Source organism: Pelodiscus sinensis, chromosome 4 (genome assembly GCF_052426305.1).
Source record: "Pelodiscus sinensis isolate ZL-2025 chromosome 4, ASM5242630v1, whole genome shotgun sequence".
NCBI lineage: Eukaryota > Metazoa > Chordata > Testudines > Trionychidae > Pelodiscus > Pelodiscus sinensis.
Window position 1 is genome coordinate 128,375,242 of NC_143055.1, and position 19,249 is coordinate 128,394,490.

Here is a 19,249-nt window from a genome sequence, read left to right on the forward strand (position 1 = left end):
GACTCTGAATAAGTAACTTAACAGGAGAATTTATTAATTAGTTACAGCAGTCCAGAAGGCAACTGCCAACCCAGATCTTTTTACTGGTGAAACAGAAGTCAAAGCTTTCCATTTTAACAGCTACTGTGTAGCAGTCAGGTTTTTTTGTGGACGCCTCACTCCCCACAGGAACTGTGGCCCTCGAGTTGACTTGCCCTAAGTTCTAAGCAGAGTTAAGACTTGCTAGTTGCTACTATGGAAGCCAGCTGGAGTTTTGCCATTGAGTCCTATGTGAGCAGGACTGGACCTTTAATGATACAGGATAAATTAATCTACTGCCCTACACAAAAAGTCAAAGAAAATATCAAAGCATCAATAATATAGGCACCAACCCTACAAAAACTTCCACGTGCTTATCTTTATGCATGGTGAATAGTAAACATCATTGAAATCAGTAGCATACTAACAGTATGTTAAATTAAACATGTGTCTGTACCTTTGTAGGATTGGTGCTGTGGACAAAAGTTTAAATCCCCAATGCTTATTCCCCCTCCAATCCCCCACCCCACACTTTCTTGCAGTTTACACTTTTTATGTCAGTTCATCGCAATAACATTACAAAAGGAATCATTACTGCAACAGTTCTTCTTTGATTTTACTTATCAAGATACCAATCACTTACTTTGTACATAACAACAAGTATCCTGTGGTACCTTAGACATTAACAAAAATATATAGTATTATGCGTTCATGAGTAAAACTCACGTCATCAGATGATGAGATGGAGTGAAAATAACAAAACAGAATATTTATAACAGAGGGGGAAAAAAAGTACCTGTCAATTGTAGGACTGGTGCTAAAGAGGCTGATTAAGTTGGCTGGAAGCATCCCATTCTTAGCTTTTGATGTAAAAATGCAATCATTAGAGGTGGAAGAGACCAGCTTTATAATGCATCATCCAGTTAATGTCTTTGTTCAAGTCCAGGGAAACAGTGTCAAATTTGTAGCTGAATACCAATTCCACACTCGCCCAGTGAGGCCGTTGGCTCCCCTGCTTGTCAGTCATGGACTCCTTCCCTGAAGCAGGAGGATGTATATCCCTTCCCAAACACTTGGGTAATTTTCCATGTTTACTTTGATAAATACAGATATTCTTGTCCATATAGGCCAAGAGTTTACAAAGTGACTGGTGATTCTGGATGTCCCACTGAGACACTGTCTAGAGGCCTGGTTTGCAGAAAGGGCTGAGCCTGGGCCCTCAGAAAACAAGGCTGTATAAAGGAGTTTCCAATTGGGCACCCAAAACCAGACATCCAGAGTCACTAGTCACTTAGTAAAACCTGGGCTTCTGCAGAGAGCATGACAAGGTTTCTGGAAAGAGAACAGGACAGCTGAGAAAGAGGGAAGATGAGGAGGTATATACAATAGAGACTGCTACCCAGAATGTAAATTGGGCCCTCATTAGTAAAACTGCGATAAAAAAGCACCTGTGAAATCAAACAGTATGACTGAAGAACTCCTTGCCACAATCTGTTCTTGAGGTCTAGAGTTTAGTAGGATTCGAAATGGTATGAGGCCTGGATAGGTCTTTGGAATAGGGATCATCTTTTTGTTCTGTGTTTGTACAGCACCGAGCACAACGGTGTGTGACTGAGGCTTCTAGGTGCTAACGCAGTAAGTATAAAACATTCCATAAAGTAAATAATAATTGAAATGTCCAGAGTCACATTAAATAGAATAAAAAGAAAAAGACATAAAGGCTGTGTCTACACTGGCAAGGTTTTTCCAGAAAATCATCTGATTTTCTGGGAAAACTTGCCAGCTGTCTACACTGGCCGCTTGAATTTCTGGAAAAGCACTGACGATCTAATGTAAAATCTTCAGTGCTTTTCCGGGAAAACTATGCTGCTCCCGTTCAGGCAAAAGTCTTTTTCCGAAAGACTTTTGCCCGAAAGAGCCAGTGTAGACAGCACGGTAGTGTTTTCCGCAAAAAAGCCCCGATCGCGAAAATGGCGATTGGGGCTTTTTTGCGGAAAAGCACGTTTAGATTGGCCATGGACGCTTTTCCGCAAAAAGTGCTTTTCCAGAAAAGTGTCCTGCCAATCTAGACGCGCTTTTCCGAAAATGATTTTAACGGAAAACTTTTCCGTTAAAAGCATTTTTGGAAAATCATGCCAGTGTAGATGTAGCCAAAGAGAAATAAACCCTTCATGCTTCTGAGCATACCAGCCAGTGACTGCCTGGACTGATAAAATAATTTATCCTGTGGTCAGATTATTCCATAAGGTCCATTAAGGCCTAGCCTATCCCTTTTGTACAGCTGGTGCTGGCCTCTGTCTGAAACAGGGTATTGGACGGGATACCCCACAGATCTGCTGAGTTATGGCAAACCCTAGTTTGCTTTCTATCCCTCTTTTTTAAGAGAACATTGCTGGCTGGGGGGAGAGTTAATACCTTACATAATAGCAATAGTTCTTAGCACATAATCTCCAAAGTACATTCATTACATTAGCTAATCTGATCTTTCAACACTCTGGGAAGGAATTAACGGAGTGATTTTATCCCTAGTTTAGAGAGAGAGAGAGAGAGAGAGAGAGAGAGAGAGCACATGAGAGAGAGAGCGAGAGCGAGAGCGAGAGCGAGAGCAGTGTCCTTGTAGCCTGCTCAGGGTGACAGAGGGTTGCAGAATCTCAGCTGCCATTACCCAGACCTGTGTTCAGACCCCTAGGACATGGGTTTCCAAACTGGGGGGAGTTGCCCCCTGGGGGGGCATGATGCAACCCAGACCCCCTCAATCAATCCCCCCCCCCCAAGTTGTGCTGCTATTTTTGTTTTTTGGCTCCGGTCAGTTCCTTTTTTTTGCTCAACAAGTTTTGCTGCTTTTGGGGGGGGGGGGGGTATGAGGGTTTCTCAAAAATCAAAAAGGGGGTGTGATGCCGAAAAGTTTGGGAACCACTACCCTAGGATCTCTCCCCTTTGATGTTTCTGCCACTTTCTGATGACCGAGTCAGCCTCCCAGGGAGCAGTCACTTTTCTCCGTTTCCCTTGGGTGCTGCTTCTCTAGCTTTGGTTTCCTCTCTGCCTGTTCTTAACTCTTCTGTTTTCTCCAACTGTCTCTCTTCCTAGGTACTATTTTATTTCATTTCTTTCCTGTGCTCAGGTTCCCTCTTGCCTTTCTGCCACCTTTCCTCACTGAGATTGCTAATTAACGAACCCCAGAAGGGTCAATGCTTACAAGGACCCTCATGGTCAAGTTGACCTGCCTGGAACTGTCCTGTCCCTAGCAAGACACTAAAACTGAGATTCCCATTAGCAGCTTTGGAGGTCCAATTCCCCTTCTTGAACTAGGGATGTGAAAGTTTTATCGGGTGGGGGCTGAAGCAGCTCTCCACCTGCCAGGGGTAGGAGGCTGTTCCGGTTGGCTGGAACAACCCCTGTGTCTGCGGTGGACGCGGGCACCCATCCACACACCCCCTTTAATCAGTTAAACATAATGTTTAATTGGTTAACCAATTAAATGGGAATTTACATCCCTAGATTGGACATCCGTGTTTCTCAAAAGATCTGATGCTTTTCTGAAAAGCACCTTACAACAAGTCAATGCAATGCCAAGAGAGCTGTGTTTGCCTCCCAGGACAAACATATTAGCCCCTGGAGAGGAAATGCTAACTGACTTTCCAGATGGAGCGAGCATAATTAACCCCAGCATTAAGGCTTGAGGCCGTTTGAGTCCCTGCCAAATCATGCACACTCCAAAAGAAAAAAAAGCAGCCATGTAGCACTTTGAAGACTAACACAGCAAGAGCTCCTCTCTAGCCTGATAATGGGAACAGTGCGCTGTTTAGCATGCCGGTGCTAGTACCAGAGGGAAAATGTTACAGTCTAATATTTCCATTGATAGCAGAGCCAAAGCCTTGTCACCACATCACACATGGCGAATGCACTGCTCCCCACCCCCGCTTTTATAATTATTGCCAAGGCTTCCCCAAGTGAATTTAGTGCCCACGAAAGGCACCAGGTAGGAAGTCCAGAGACTGATTTTCTGTCGCCAATCAAGTTCCTGCTCCTCCGCACTCCCCAGTGCAGGCTGCCTCTTTCCTAGACGGATAGCCCACTAGGGGCTTGTTCTCCGCAGCTCATTTACTCTCCGGCACCTCCGCTCACTCTACCAGCAAGGGTGACCTACATGGGGTGATGGCCTAACGGTAGGAGCACTTGTCTGCCAGAATTGGGAGTTACTGGTCCCACTCCCAGTCGAAAAGAGCAAAGCAATTCCAGAACAAGAAGTGGCCCTCTGCCCTAAATCCATACCAGTGTGCGTGGGCATTGCAGCCCTCCCAGGCTGCGGTGAACACGGAGTACACCTCACTGCAGAAGCAATACCTGCTGTGGGGGGGGGGGGGGTTGTTAAGCTTTTGATGTTTAAGATTAAAGCCCCTTCCGCTTCATTCTGTCTTCTGCTGCCACCCAGGGACAAGAAATGGAACTTCAACGGACATGTGGGGCAGCTTCCACCACCCCTTTTAAAGAGCAGCTGCTTTTCATGGAATCATAGAACACTGGAAGGAGAAGGGACCTCAAGAGGCCATCAAGTCCAGTCCCCTGCCCTCACGGCACGACCAAGCACCGTCTAGATCATCCCTGACGGGTATCTGTCTAACCTGCTCTTAAATTTTTCAGAGAGGGAGCCAGGTTAGTCTGTAAAAAAACAGCAAATAATCTAGTAGCACTTTAAAGACTAACAAAGCATGTCGATGGCATCATGAGCTTTCATGGGCGAAGTGGGTTGTGCCCACAAAAGCTCATGATACCATCGACATGTTTTGCTAGTCTTTAAAGTGCTACTAGACTATCCGCTGTTTTTTAAGTTTTTCTTGCTCTTAAATACCTCCAGTGATGGAGATTCCACAACCCCCGTAGGAAATTTATTCCACTGTTTAATCTCCCCACAGGCTGGAAGTTTTTCCTGATGTCCAACCTAAACCTCCCCTGCTGCAATTTAAGCTCACTGCTTCTTGTCCTATCCTCAGAGGCCAAGGAGAACAATTTTTCTCCCTCCTCCTTATGGCACCTTTTAAGATACCTGAAAACCACTATCTTGTCCCCTCTCAGTCTTCTCTTTCCTAAACTAAACAAGCCCAGTTCTTTCAGTCTTCCCTCATAGCTCGTTCTCTAGACCTTTAATCATTTTTGTTGCTCTTCTCTGGACCTTCCCCAATTTCTCCACATCTTTCTGGAAATGCCCAGAATTAGACACAATGCTCCACTTGAGGCCTAATCAGCACACAGCAGAGTGAAAGAATGACTTCTGGTGTGTTGCTCACAACACTCCTGTTAATGCATCCCAGAATCATGTTTGGGTTTTTTTGCAACAGCATCACACGGTTGACTCATATTTAGCTTGTGGTCCACTATGACCCCTAGATCCCTTTCTGCAGTACTCCTAAAGTGCTACATAGTCCTGTATTTTCCTTCCTAGACAGTTGCTTCCCATTCTGTATGTGTGACACGGATTGTTCCTTCCTAAATGGACCACTTTGCATCTGTCCTTATTAAACTTCATCTTATTTACCTCAGATCATTTCTCCAATTTGTGCAGATCATTTTGAATTATGACGCTATCCTCCAAAGCAGTTGCAACCCCTCCCAGCTTTGTATCAACTGCAAACTTAATAATCATACTCTCTATGCCAATGTCTAAATCGTTGATGAAGCTATTGAACAGAACCGGACCATAGAAAAGGCTAGAGATGCCTTTCAGCTGTGTGCGAGAGAGAGAGAGCATGCGTGCACTTGAATTTTCAAGTTTACTGTTGATTCAGTAAACAACAACGCTATTTCACACAGTAACACACTCAGGCTTTATGGTCAGAAGGGACCAATCTGGAACTCCAGCTCTTGATCAGTTTGGAGGAGGGAAGCATTCCAGGTTTAAGACCTGAACCCAGATTGGAATATGAGCATTTGAGATGAGCTGGGTTTTTTATTAAGGACCCACAGCAAGTGACGTTATATGATGATAGGGCAGGATACGCCATTAAAATATAGGCCCAATGGACTTCCAGAAAGACAGTCTGAAGGTCAGTTTATGGGTATACCAGAGACAGCATCAAATGCACTGAACAGAGTGTATGGCATGAAGAATAAGGAAGGAAAGGAGCTCTCTGTTTAATAAGGCTCCGTAGTTAGTGGAACAAGGGGCACTCAGGCTGGAAGGAGCCCCCCAGCCTCCGTTTGCTTGAGAGCCAAGTCACATCGGCAGCAGGTTTCACTAACTCGCTGCGCCACGGAGCACCCTCCCTCCCAGCCTGTCCATCAGCCTGAATCTCTGCGCTCTGAAGGACGAGGGCACCTTGCCAGCTGGGGGGGAATGTCAGAGCAGAGTTTTGAAGCAGAGATGCTAAGCGAGAGCTAAGCTAGTGATTAGCAGGACTGCATTTCACTGCAACCGGGGGGACATTCCCTTTCAGTGCACACAACACCACTGGGCTCTAACGAGGGAAAGACTACGGGTCTTTGTTGCCTTGTAGGACCCCTTGAGAAGTGATTGCTAAGCAAAGGTGATCTTTAAAGCTACTGCCACAGACAGAAAACAAAAGTCACTGCTGCCTTCTCTCTCGTCTGCTGTCAGACACCTTTGCATTTGATCCTTGGCAAGGTGTCTTAGTTAAAGAGAAATAATCTCTCCCCCGCAAAAAAAAAAAACTTGTCCTGGATTCTGCCTGTTTGCTCTCAAGAGGGCAGCAGAGCTCTCTGAAATGCAAAAGCAGCTAATGCTAAACTCTGCTAGCAACAATCAGAGACGCAAGGGCTGCGTCTAGACTGGCAAGTTTTTCCGCAAAAGCTACTGCTTTTGCGGAAAAACTTGCCAGCTGTCTACCCTGGCCGCTTTGAATTTGCACAAGAACACTGACGATCTAATGTAAGATTGTCAGTGTTCTTCCGCAAATACAATGACTCTCCCGTTCGGGAAAAAGCCCTCTTGTGCAAATGCTTTTGCGCAAGAGGACCAGTGTAGACAACTGAGAACGGTTTTGCGGAAAAAAGCCCCAATGGCGAAAATGGCGATCGGGGCTTTCTTACGCAAAACTGCGTCTAGATTGGCACGGACGCTTTTCCACAAAAAGTGCTTTTGCGCAAAAGCATCCTTGTCAATCTGGACGCTCTTTTCCACAAATGCTTTTAACGGAAAAACTTTTCCGTTAAAAGCATTTGAGGAAAATCATGCCAGTCTAGATGCAGCCAAGAGGAGCAAATAAGAGCTCTGTGAGGCTGGAAAGCTGGTCCCTCTCTCCAACACAAGTTGGTTCCATAAAAGCTATGACCTCACCCCCTTCTCTCTGATATCATGGCACCGATGTGGCTCCCACACCATTGATGACAATTAATAAATAAAATCCGTCCATTGGTCATACAGGAAAATGTGCAAACTAACTCCACTGCTCAGGTCCCTCCTTGTACCCGCCACCGTGGTGTGACTGGAGTTCAAATCTGGACCCATCATTTGTTGAACTACAATGAATCCCACCTACTACAACCAAAAACTAAGCATGCCACAAAGTGTTGGCCAGACTGTCTTTTTCCAAGCAAAGCTCTCGTCCCCTGAATCTCTGCCTAGAAGAAAGCCCTTAACAAGAACAAGCCAAGAAAGCTGTGGTTTGTTCATATGGAAGGCATGATGGAAGCACTGGGTCTCAAGCAGACTCAGCCTTCTGGGCTGCTCCTTGTGCATGGGGCTGAGTCTTGCTCCCCCTAGAAAGCCAGCCCTGCTCAGCAGGCTGGTGTGGGGACGAATGGCAAGGTTTTTCTTTGCCGTCTTTACCGCTCAATGTGCAGGCAGCGCAAGACGCACAAAGGTGCGGCTTCTTGTTTGCCTGCCTGCCCCTCTGCAGCAGAGCAGAGGAATTCCAGGCACATGTAGTCAGCACCATGCCGACCTGTCCATCCCTGTGTCTACGTGGCCCCATCGCCACAGCATCCGAGCACCAGTCAGCCTGTCACAGGCCTGGCAGATCAGCATGAATGCATCAGATCCTCAGCGGGCATTAGCGGCCATGGGCTTCCATCCATTTACACAAAGTGACGACCGGCCTCATTCCTTAACAAGGATTTCGCTCGGAGGCACCCACCTTGCCAGCTGGATCCTCATGGCCCAATATTTACCGCATTCCCTCTCACACCTACTTCTTGGGAGGCTGGTATTACACAACGGATACAAGCAAAGGCCACCCTCTGGCTCAGACGTTTGGATGGGTCTGTAAGGTTGTGAATTCAGTTGCGGCTGATTGTGTATCTGCTTGAGAGGCATTTTGCTTTCACCCCACATGCTGGAAGCATGATCGATTAGCCACGCGGGGGCTGGTGGAATGGCGTGGAGTCCTTGGCTAATTATGGTGGCCTAGATCTTTTGTCCTGCTCCCGCTGGATTGTCTGATTGTTTCAGTCACCAAACAGCTTTGTGGGAGGCTTGGGCAGAATAAGGCTTTTTTGTAATCCTTGAACGAACAAAAAGTTCCCAATCTGCTCCTCCCTCGACTGCAGGAAGGGTAGTCTCGGAACGAGGACAGCTGTCCCTGGGCTGCATTCGCATCCAGCAACCTCTGTCCTGCCCAAAGGAACCCTTTCCCGCCCCCGTCTCTGTTTGGTTGGGGGAGGGTTTCATCCATCACGCCATTGGCTATACGGTCCATCACTCAGTCAAGGTTGCAGACTGACGACTCCACCAGGCCCACCAGTTCTTTTCGTTCTGTCTAGCAGCCCACAATCCTACCGCCTGGTTGGAACAATTAAAACTGCCCCTGGAAGGCTTCTAAAAGTGTTCTTTGGTGTCCCAGAGAAAGTGTAAGAGCCAGCTATTAAAACCCTCAGCAACTTCTCCAGTCCCATCCCACCAAAAAAATCAAACAGGCCCCCTTCAGACGCTGCATGGCAGTGGTGGGCAACCTGCGGCCTGAGGGCCACATGTGGCCCGTGAGACAATTTGGTTCCCGTTGCCCACGTGCAGAGTTGTCAGATTCTGCTGGCTTCCATCGGTGTCATTTTTTTCTTAGTGGTGTTACTAAATTGACGCACACATAAAGCCAGGGCACGTGAAGGGAGGAGCATGTTGGCTGCACACAACGCTGACTGTGAGAGCTGTGCGCCCCCTCTGCAGCCAGGCAAACTGAAAGAAAGGGGTTTGTTTAATATAGAAAAAAGACTGAGAGGGGACATGATAGTAGCTTTCTAGTACCTAAAAGGTTGTTACAAGGAGGTGGGAGAAAAAAATATTCTTCTTAACCTTACATAGAACAGGAAACAGTAGACGAGGGAGGTTTGGGACATTAGGAAAAACTTCCTAACTGTCAAGGTAGTTAAGCATATGGAATAAATTGCTTAGAGAGGTTGTGGAATCTCTATCACTGGAGCTTTTTCGGAGCAGGCTGGACCTGCCAGGAGCGCAGGAGACTGGACTTGATGACCTCTCGAGGCTTCTTCCAGTTTTATCATTCTAACCACGAAACAGGTATAATAGCACTTTTCTACCTCCTGAGGCGGGCAGGATAGAGAGGGGGTTAGGAGGATAAATACACCAAAGATTGGGAGATGCTTAGACATTACTGCAATGGGATGGTGTAAGACAGAAGAAACACAAGCATGCACCTTCATGCTTTTCCTACAGAGTGAAACTCAAGTTAAAAATAAACCCAAAGCATATAATCTACTTCAGGGATTTTCCTCAGGGGCTCACACAGGAGGAGTTCCTGTAGTTTAAGTACGTGAAGCGTATATTCAAAGGATTTAGCTAATTTGCATGACTTGCACTATTTTTTTAAACCTCACTAATGGATAGACTTTGTCCTAGATTAATCAGCAAAGCTTGTACATTCCTTAGCTATTTGCTCTCCGGCACATAAAATGTGTGGATGGATTCATGAGCAGGTCACAGTTCAATGCCAACTGTCCATTGAAATTTTGACCACAAAATATTTGCAATCTTTCCCCCACTCACCACTTTACAAAACAACAAAACAGCAGTAGAGTAATTTATATTTAAAGGCCAGTTACGTTTTCTATCAGCATTTTAGTTATTTTTTTTTTAAGAAGGTGAAAAATCACAAGTTTTGTTGACAGTTCTCCCCCATCAATATGCTAATGAAAAGTTCTGTTCAGACTAGAAAAAAAGAGCCAGCCAGCATTATTAGCAATGCTTTCAAGTGCCAAAAACTCTTCCTCCTACTTTCCCACAACACACTCTACAAGCTACACACGGTTCATTAGTTGAGTATATTTTTTTCCATCATCATCTTTCAAAAGCATTTTTAATGCCTGGCAATACTATCAATCCAACATGTTTTACTCAGGGTGCTTGCAAGTGCCACCTCCTCATGTGAGTTTGGTACATTATTGTTTACTCAAGGAGACGGACATGATGCATGGGAGCTCAGACATGCTCAAACAGCAAGAGCATGAGGCTTTCATGAGGCTTTCACGAGTTACAAGTGCTACAAGGAAGCTCAGCGAGCCCTGAATATGAATGATAAATTATAGACTCTCGTTCTAGGGGAATTTACAACATCTTTATAAGGGCACAGACTCACCTCCAGGGCACACCTTTGCTCAGGGACTCAGCCCTGTGGCAGACTTTGCCTCTCACACCCTTCACATAGCCTAAATGGCCAGTCCCAGATGGCTTCTTCTCCTAACTCCCTTTCTGGGTTTTCTAGGGTCAGCCTTCCAGCCGAATCTCTTGCGGAGTAGTATGAACAAGTGCAAATAAAAACCCAAACAATCAAACTAATAACCCTTCTGCTCCCCTCTGGCATCACCACATGGGGTATATTTTCTTCTAGACTCTTTTTTCAGACTAGAGGACCAGATATAGCCTTCTATTTCCCTTCCTAGTTCCCCCCTTCTTCCCCCTGCTACTCCCCTCTTTGAAAATTTCAGTCCACAGTATTGGACACATGGGAAGGACAAGCCCGCTAGACTTCTCCAAAAGAAGGTGCATCAGTTTTCTTTTTGTTGGGTATCTTTCCCCATAAGCCATCTTTATAAACGAGGAGACTAAGGGGAAGATATGATAAAGGTCTAAACAATCATGACTGGTGTGGAAAAAGCGAATAAGGAAAAGTTATTTATTTAGTCCCACAATATAAGAACTGGGGAGGGAGGGGGTTCACCAAATGAAATTAATAGGTAGCAGGGTTTAAAACAAAAGGAAGTTTTTATTCACACAGCGCACAGTCAACCTGTGGAACTCCTTGCCAGAGGATGTTGTGAAGACTAGGATTTTAATAGGGTTCTTAAAAGAGCTAGATAAATTCAAGGAGGTTAAGTCCATCAATGGTTATTACCCAGGATTGGTAGGAATTGTGTCCCTAGCCTCTATTTGTCTGGACATGGATGACAGAAGAGGAATCGTGATTATTACCTGCTGTGTGTTCACTCCCTCTGGGGCATCTGGCATTGGCCACTCTCAGCAGACAGCATACTAGGATAGACGGACTTTTGGTCCGACCCTGTATGGCTCTTCTTATGTTATAAAACCAAAATACAAAAAGATTTGCTGAGTGCAACGCCACACTCCATTTTAGCCAAACTGCCTCTTCTCCACCCCCCCCCCCCCGCCCCCAGCCTCTTCCCTCAAAGGAACAAGACAAGGCAAAAAATCAGCACTGCCGGATTGCAAGTACCTTTATGAAGGAACTTAACCCAGGCCCAAAAAAGCTGCTCTGAGCATGAACTTTCCCCAAACCTCTCTTGCATATTATGCCTTAGTTTATATTCCTCGATCAGAACTGCCCACATGCTTGGGACTCTTCTTCCCCAAGAAAGCTACATTTATGTATCCAGTGGGTTTTGTGCATCATGGCTACATTACTGAGGCCAAGAAAACCATCGGCCAGCACCTCAAGTGGTGTAAACTGAAGTCGCGCCAGAAAAGTCAGTGCAGAAGGTGCTGACTGACACGAGCTGAAGATCAGGTCCCTTAAAGCTTGTTTAGTGCTTAATTAATTTTAATGATCTAGGCAGCTTTGCCTGCTGGTTTGAATGTGCACTTCTGTGTCACACGCAAGCTCAAACTCGCCCTCATTGGGAAGGGTGGTCATGTTCTGGTTTTGTGACCAGTTATGGATTCCACTTTGTCCACACAATCCTCTCCCCCTCCGTTGCTATTCCAGATGGGGTGACCTGCTGCGATAGCAGGCCCTGTGAACCGTCACACACCAAACTGACATTCCTTCACCGCTCTGAACCCATCACCCCTCTCCCCCTGACTCCCGCTGGCTAATTCACTGCTCAGAAGGAGCGACTCCAGCCGCGTGAGAGAAGGAGTGATGAACTTGCTGAAATAAATACGTAGCATCTCCCCACCAGCTTTTGGAGGCAAAGGGCATTCTGACAACAAATACAGCCCAGAACAAGACAAACGGGGATATACATGCTGCCTAATGAAGCAGCCGGTCTGAATTATTTGCTGCTTTTCTAGTTTCTTTGAATTGCGCAATGCTGGTGCCCAGTTGCAGAGCCCGTGTTTGGAGATGAATTAAGTGTTGTGGCTGCTAACCCTGTTTGCAAGGCGCTTTGTAATCCGATAGTGCCGGGATGGTGCAATTCTAATTAAGGGTGTGCAAACTGGGCCTCATGAAATACGAACTGATTCAAGCAGTCAGTCCAAGTTTAGACCCAAATTGAACTGTTTGTTTGGATTTTTTTTTTAACTTTGAAGTTTCAAAAACAATTTGATCATTCCCACCCCATCCCAGGTTTTCTGACATTCTGCCATGTCTGTGTATCTGTCAGGCCTGGGAACAGAAATTCTGTGGCCCAAAAGTCAAGCCATCAGCCCACACTAGGCAAGTCCTTCATCACACCAACGATTTATGAGAAGGGACAGAAACTTCCTCTGTTTCTCCCAATGCATTTTGCCTTCTCTGCAGCTTGCCTAGAGGCCTTGTCTACAGAGAAATAGGAACCAAAATAACCAATGCGGTTGTTCATCCACATTGTTGTTTCAGTTTCCCTCTGGCCACACACACGCTGGCCCTGAAATAACTAAAGGTGTGAATTACAATCAACTTATTTATTTCGGACCCAGTTTCTGCATATAGGAGGTCATAGTACACTCCTTGGGGCAAAGAGGTAAGGAACAACATGTGGTAGGTCTGGCAGTTTCCTGTAATTATTGTATTGCATTTACGAATTATTGTGGGCCAGGACCGTAGGTAACCTCTTGCGGGGAGATGGAACAGATAATGGAACCCCATGCAGTCCCAGTTTTAAATGAATTTGTTTATGGATGGTTGTGTGCTACCCAATGGTCAGGGGGGAGAGGCGCGGCAGAAGAAGGTGCAGAGATGATTGCATAAGAACTAGGGATGTGAAAGCTTAATTAGTAAGCACCGTCCTGAACATAAGCATGGCCATACTAGATCAGACCAAAGGTCCATGTAGCCCAATATGCTGTCTGCTGACAGTGGCCAATGCCAGATTCCCCAAAGGGAGGGAACACAGAAGGTAATCGTCACGTGATCCCTCTCCTGTCATCCATTTTCAGACAAACAGAGGCTAGGGACACCATTCCCAACCATCCTGGCCAATAGCCATTGATGGACCTAACCTCCATGAATCTATCTAGCTCTTTTTTGAACCCTGTTAAAGTCCTAGCCTTCACCGCATCCTCTGGCAAGGAGTTCCACAGGTTGATTGTGCGCTGAGTGAAGAAAAACTTCCTTTTGTTTGTTTTAAACCTGCTGCCTATTAATGTCATTTGGTGACCCTTAGTTCTTATATTGTGGGAATAAATACATAACTTTTCCTTATTTACTTTTTCCACACCAGTCATGATTTTATAGACCGCTATCATAGCTCCCCTTACTTTCCTCTTTTCTATGCTGAGAAATCCTAGTCTTTTTAATCTCTCTTCATATGGGACCCGTTCCAAACCCCTAATCATTTTTACTGCACTTTTCTAAACCTTTCCCAGTGCCAGTATATCTTTTTTGAGATGAGACGACCACATCTGTATGCAAGTAATGTTTACCGGTAATGTTTACTGGTTCTGTTTAACTGGTAGGGGCTGCAGCAGCTCCCTTCTCATCCTGGGTTCCCCATGGGCCCACCACAGGCAGGGGCTGCTCCGGCTGGTAGGTGCGTAACCATGTAAAGGGTAAGTGGAATTTTACCGCAGGGAATGTTAGTGGTTACGCCCTTTTAAACACATTTTTACATCCCAAATAAGAACCTAATTGCAAGCAAAGTACTGCACCTTGGAGCACATGCTCATGTCCCTATCTTTCTTTTATGCTTCCTAGCCCTATAAGCCTGGGAGCTGTCGTTGCAGGACACACGCGTCCTTCAAGCTGACAAGAAGGCACCGTGGTTAGGGACGTTTGAGCCCTGGAGAAAGGGCTGGGGCGAGACCTTGGGGGCAGCGAGATTGTTTGGGTTGCTTTGTTTGGACAGTTAAGCCAATACAAAAGAAAGAAAAAGAAAAGCACTGAGCAAAGGATTTGGAAATGCACCATTGTGCGCAGGGATTTTGCCTTCCATGGCTGGGAAGGGATCAGTCCAGCAGTTCACACTGACCAGCAAGGGAATGAGGCTGTTGGGAAGGCTCCTATGAGAAGACCCGAGTGGCAAGCGGCCAGGAAAGCAAGGAAAGGCAGCCTGAACTGGGTGCGGGGCACAAGGGGGAGCCAAGAGAGGGGCTCAAATAGCGAGATGATGTGAATCAAGTGGTAGGGAAGGAAGATAGTCTTAGCAAATGTGTACTGTGTGGATTGTAGAGGGGTAATATCTGTGCTAGGGAGGCTGGAGAGTAGGAAGTTATAGTAAGCAAGGTAGGAGAGACTAAGGGCATGTCTTAATTACAGGTTGGATCTATGGGCAGCAATTGATCCAGCAGGAATTGATTTATCGTGTCTAGTATAGACACGATAAATCACCCACCGAGCGATCTCCTGTCAACCTTGGTACTCCACCAAAACGAGAAGGCTGTGTCTACACTGGCCACTTATTCCGGAAAATCAGCCGCTTTTCCGGAATAACTTGCCAGCTGTCTACACTGGCCCCTTGAATTTCTGGAAAAGCACTGACGATCTACTGTAAAATCATCAGTGCTTTTCCGGAAAAACTATGCTGCTCCCGTTCGGGCAAAAGTCCTTTTCCGGAAAACTGTTCAGGAAAAGGGCCAGTGTAGACAGCACAGATTTCTTTTCCGCAAAAAAGCCCCGATCGCGAAAATGACCGTCGGGGCTTTTTTGCGGAAAAGCGCGTCTACATTGGCACAGACGCTTTTCCGGAAAAAGTGCTTTTCCGGAAAAGCATCCTGCCAATGTAGACACGCTTTTTCTGGAAATACTTATAACGGAAAACTGTTCAGTTTTAAGCATTTCCGGAAAATCATGCCAGTGTAGACATAGCCGAAGAGTAAGCAGAGTTGATGGGAGAGTGTCAGCTGTCGACTTATCGCGGTGAAGATGCTGTGGTAAGTAAACCTAAGTACGTCAACTTCAGCTACAATATTCATGTAGCTGAAGTTGTGCAACACAAAAGCTTCTCTCACCAACAAAAGTAGATCCAACAAAAGATATTCTCTCACTTACCTTGTCTCCCCATCTCCGCTGAAGGTGCTGGAAGGGACCCATTGGCAGCAAGTGTGAATTTTGTTTCCCCGCTTTAAAATACTGTCACCCCAGCAAGCCCTTTGAAGTTCACTCATCAGCCATTTTAATGCTGTTTGCTAAGCAGTGATCAACAGGAACCCGAGACAGGCAAATACGTATTACCATTAACACCGACTGAGGGACAGATTCTGGCATCCTTGCTCCTGCTGAAAAGTACCTTAACTTGTCTGTCTCCAGTGAGACTCCTCATGGAGTAATGTGCTATTCAGTGTGCATCAGGCTATCAGAATCTGGCCTGAGTTGCAATGCTCCTTCACAAAACACAGAACTCTGTAGTCTTCAATCTGAACCATTCCCTGTTTCCCTAAAATGGATTTCTTTGAGTGCAATAAGCCATCCCAGATGCAGCGAGGACTAGGAAAGTAGTATTGGTGAAAACAAAGCCAAAATGTTCAAAAATGTCAAGCAATGTTCTCTCTAATCTTTCCCATCCAAGTGCAGAATAAATTTTATGTGCCCCGGGGTGTGTGTGAATGGACACCACCAGAAGACACAAAAACCTAGCTCTGGGCACTGTGCTAATCATCGGGGTGACATCTGAATCTCCCCATAGCTGCTGCACAAGCACACAGCTTACAGCGAAGACTGGTGACTACCACTATTGGCTGGCTCAGTTTTTGGATGCCCAACTGGAGACACTTTGTAAGGGTCTGCATCTCAGAAAGTGCTGAGGAGCATCTGCCCTCTGAAAATGAAGCCCCTTCTAAGTGGGTACCCAAATCCCTTCTAAAAATGGCCACCCTAAACCAAGTGATACGTTGTAATGACCCCACTGCACACAGCAGCAGGCCGTGCATGGGGATGAAGTGACACATGGAGTAATTTGCTTTTCCTTAGCATTGTGGTGTTTCCGAGAGCAAGCGCTGCAAGCTATAGCAGTGCAAAACAGGAAAGCAGGAGCAAGCTGCCGGGCCAAATCCAGTTCACCTTACGCACACAAAGATCCCTCCCAGGCCACCGAGTGGCTTGTGTGAATAAGGGAATGTCTAGACTGCATCCCTCTGTCAGCAGAGAGATGCAGATGAGGCAGGTCGACACAGCAAATGAAGCGGGGATTTAAATATCCTTGCAGGAGGCATAAGAGATCTGTTGAAAAAGGCTTTCTTTCTCGACAGATCCCCTCTAGACTGCCGCTTTTTGCCGATAAAGTCAGCAAAAATGGTGGCCATTTTTATGCAAATTAAGCACCGGATATTTAAATCCCCGCTTCATTTGCAATGTTGACCTGCCTCATCTGCATCCCTCTGCCGACAGAGGGATGCAGTCTAGACATACCCTAAGTGTCACAACAGAGGTTAATATTTGATCATATTTGCAGGGACGATTTGGCAAAGCAGGCAAGGGCCCAGGGGCTGCTAGCTCCTCCCTGTTCTCCTTCTGCCATGCTGGATTCCCCAACCTCCTTTCCTGCCAAGCCGTAGCTCCTTCCTCCCTTTGGTTCTGCCCCCTCCCCACTTCCACTTCCTCCCCAAATGGCCATTTGCCCACTTCCTCCCCCATGGCTCCTTCCTTCTTCTACTCCTCCTCCCCACCACACACACACAGAGCAGGGAGCCAACAGCCTCTGCCCCCCCCCCCCCCCAAACACACACAGAGAGAGCAGGGAGCCAACAGCTTCTGCATGCCCCTGGGCAAAGTGGGGGAGGGACTGTGAGCTCCCAGAAGGGGCGGGGCCTCAGATGGAAGGGACGGAGACGTGGCAGTCAGCTCTCTGGCCACCGCTACTGCTGCATGAGTGGCAGCGGCAGTCGGGAGCCCTCGGCTCCTTTGAATTGCCGGGGCCTGGGGCAACTGTTCCCTTTGCCCTCCCCCACCCTGTTGCATGCACACCCTGCAGTAGCACCACATACCTGCTGTGACCAGCTGAAAGGCAGCGAGGGGGAGCAGGCTGCTGAGAGAGGAAGAACAGCCAAAGGACAGCAAAGGGGACTCCAAAACGGACACTGGAAGAGGAGCACTTCAGAAGAAGGAAGCTGCCTTCTGCTACCACAGCACAACTCGGACCCTGGCCAGCTCCCCAACACTGTCCTCATACGACCTCTTCGTCTCAGTTTCTTCACGCAGACAATTACCCACGTCAAAGAGATGCTGGGAAAATGAGTGCCGAGCTCCGCTGCAGTCACACCGGTGTCAATGAGGGGGAGACCCCAGGGAGTCCCTCAGGGTTCAACGAAAAGTAGAAGTTGGTCCTCGACAACCTTGCAGTGCTGTGGCGTTATACTGTGCGCTCATCATTTTTTACAGAGCTACTTGCGCAACAGGGACCATTAGCAAGAAATGCTTGAAAGGCTGAAGGGCAGAGAATGGTCGGTGACACGGTGCATACGACTCCCGTTCAGCGAGCCCACGCGTCTCGTGTGCAGTGAAGGTGATGCGGTGGCTGGGAGAGTTAACACAGGGTTGTGCTGTAACTATTTCACCTCCCCACGGAACCCAAATCCTCTCATTCCAGGGCTCGGAAGTCCCAGTGCACTGGAACGTAATAAGCTATTCTACCCTGTTCATGGCTGTTCACATGACCCCAATGGAGCCTCTCTGCACTACGGTAATACAAATAATAAGTAGTAATCAAAACAAGCACTTGCACCACTGGGAAGTGTTCACAAAAAAGACACCTACAGCCCTTCACACACGTCTCCTCTGGAAAGTGCATCAGTTAGAGTCCTTAGCAGTAAAGGTAAAAGTTTCTTTCCCTGGGTGGGTTCCTTTACAAACTGCTTATTTAAATTCTGCTCATCCGAGTCCTCAAACTGGTGATTATGGGCTGCCAAGCAGGAGGCTGCTCCAATGATGGACTTGTGGATGTGGCTTTGTGTTACAGGGATGACGCAGGCAGAGCATACAGGAAATCTGGCCCCCTATTTTGTGTTCCCATAGAACAAGGGTAGGCAAATGCTGGCAGGTACGGGGGAATCGCAGCTCCTGTTGGCCGTAGATTGCTGTTCCTGGTCAATGGGAGCTGCGATTGCTCATACCTGCAGAGACCCAGATAAATATAGTAACAGAGGCCTACCAGGGGCTAACGCAGGTGACCAGCTCTGTTTTATTGCCCACCCCTACTGTAGAACCTAGAAGCCCGAATCAAGAACAGAGGCCACATTGTGCTAGGCACTGTACACACCCATCGTGAAAGAGGTTACTATCAAAATACACAAGATTAACACAAGAGGAATAGAGTCAAAGACTGGACCAGAGAGGACCAGCAGACCATCCAGTCTGACCTTCTGTCTGTCCCAGGCCACCAGCTCCACCCAGCACCCGCATGCTAACGCAAAAGACGACCAAAGTTTATGGGACTGAGCAGAGAACAGGAGGGACTGAGGAGCAGCACTGCTGAAGGTTCCTACAATGGCAGGGAAATGATTAATGAGACATACCCAGATAATCCTGGCAAGTCACCCACATCCACACGCTGAAGAGAAAGGCCTAAAAACAAGCCAAGGTCACAGCCAATCTGACACAGGGGAAAACTCCATCCCAAGCCCGCGTATAGCCCCTAAACATATGAGCAAGCACCAGCCAGCCAAGCACTGAGAGAGAGAATACTCAGCGCCAACACAGAGCACTTGTGTCCCATCTTCAGCTGTGGACATCCCTAT

The 19,249-nt window shown here is 46.9% G+C and overlaps 1 protein-coding gene across 2 annotated transcripts in view; it reads right to left on the minus strand.

The window, feature by feature from the left end:
• Window positions 1-19,249, minus strand: part of SHROOM3 (shroom family member 3) — a 232,498-nt gene that overhangs the window by 175,777 nt on the left and 37,472 nt on the right. The gene's annotated exons all lie outside the window — the stretch shown is intronic.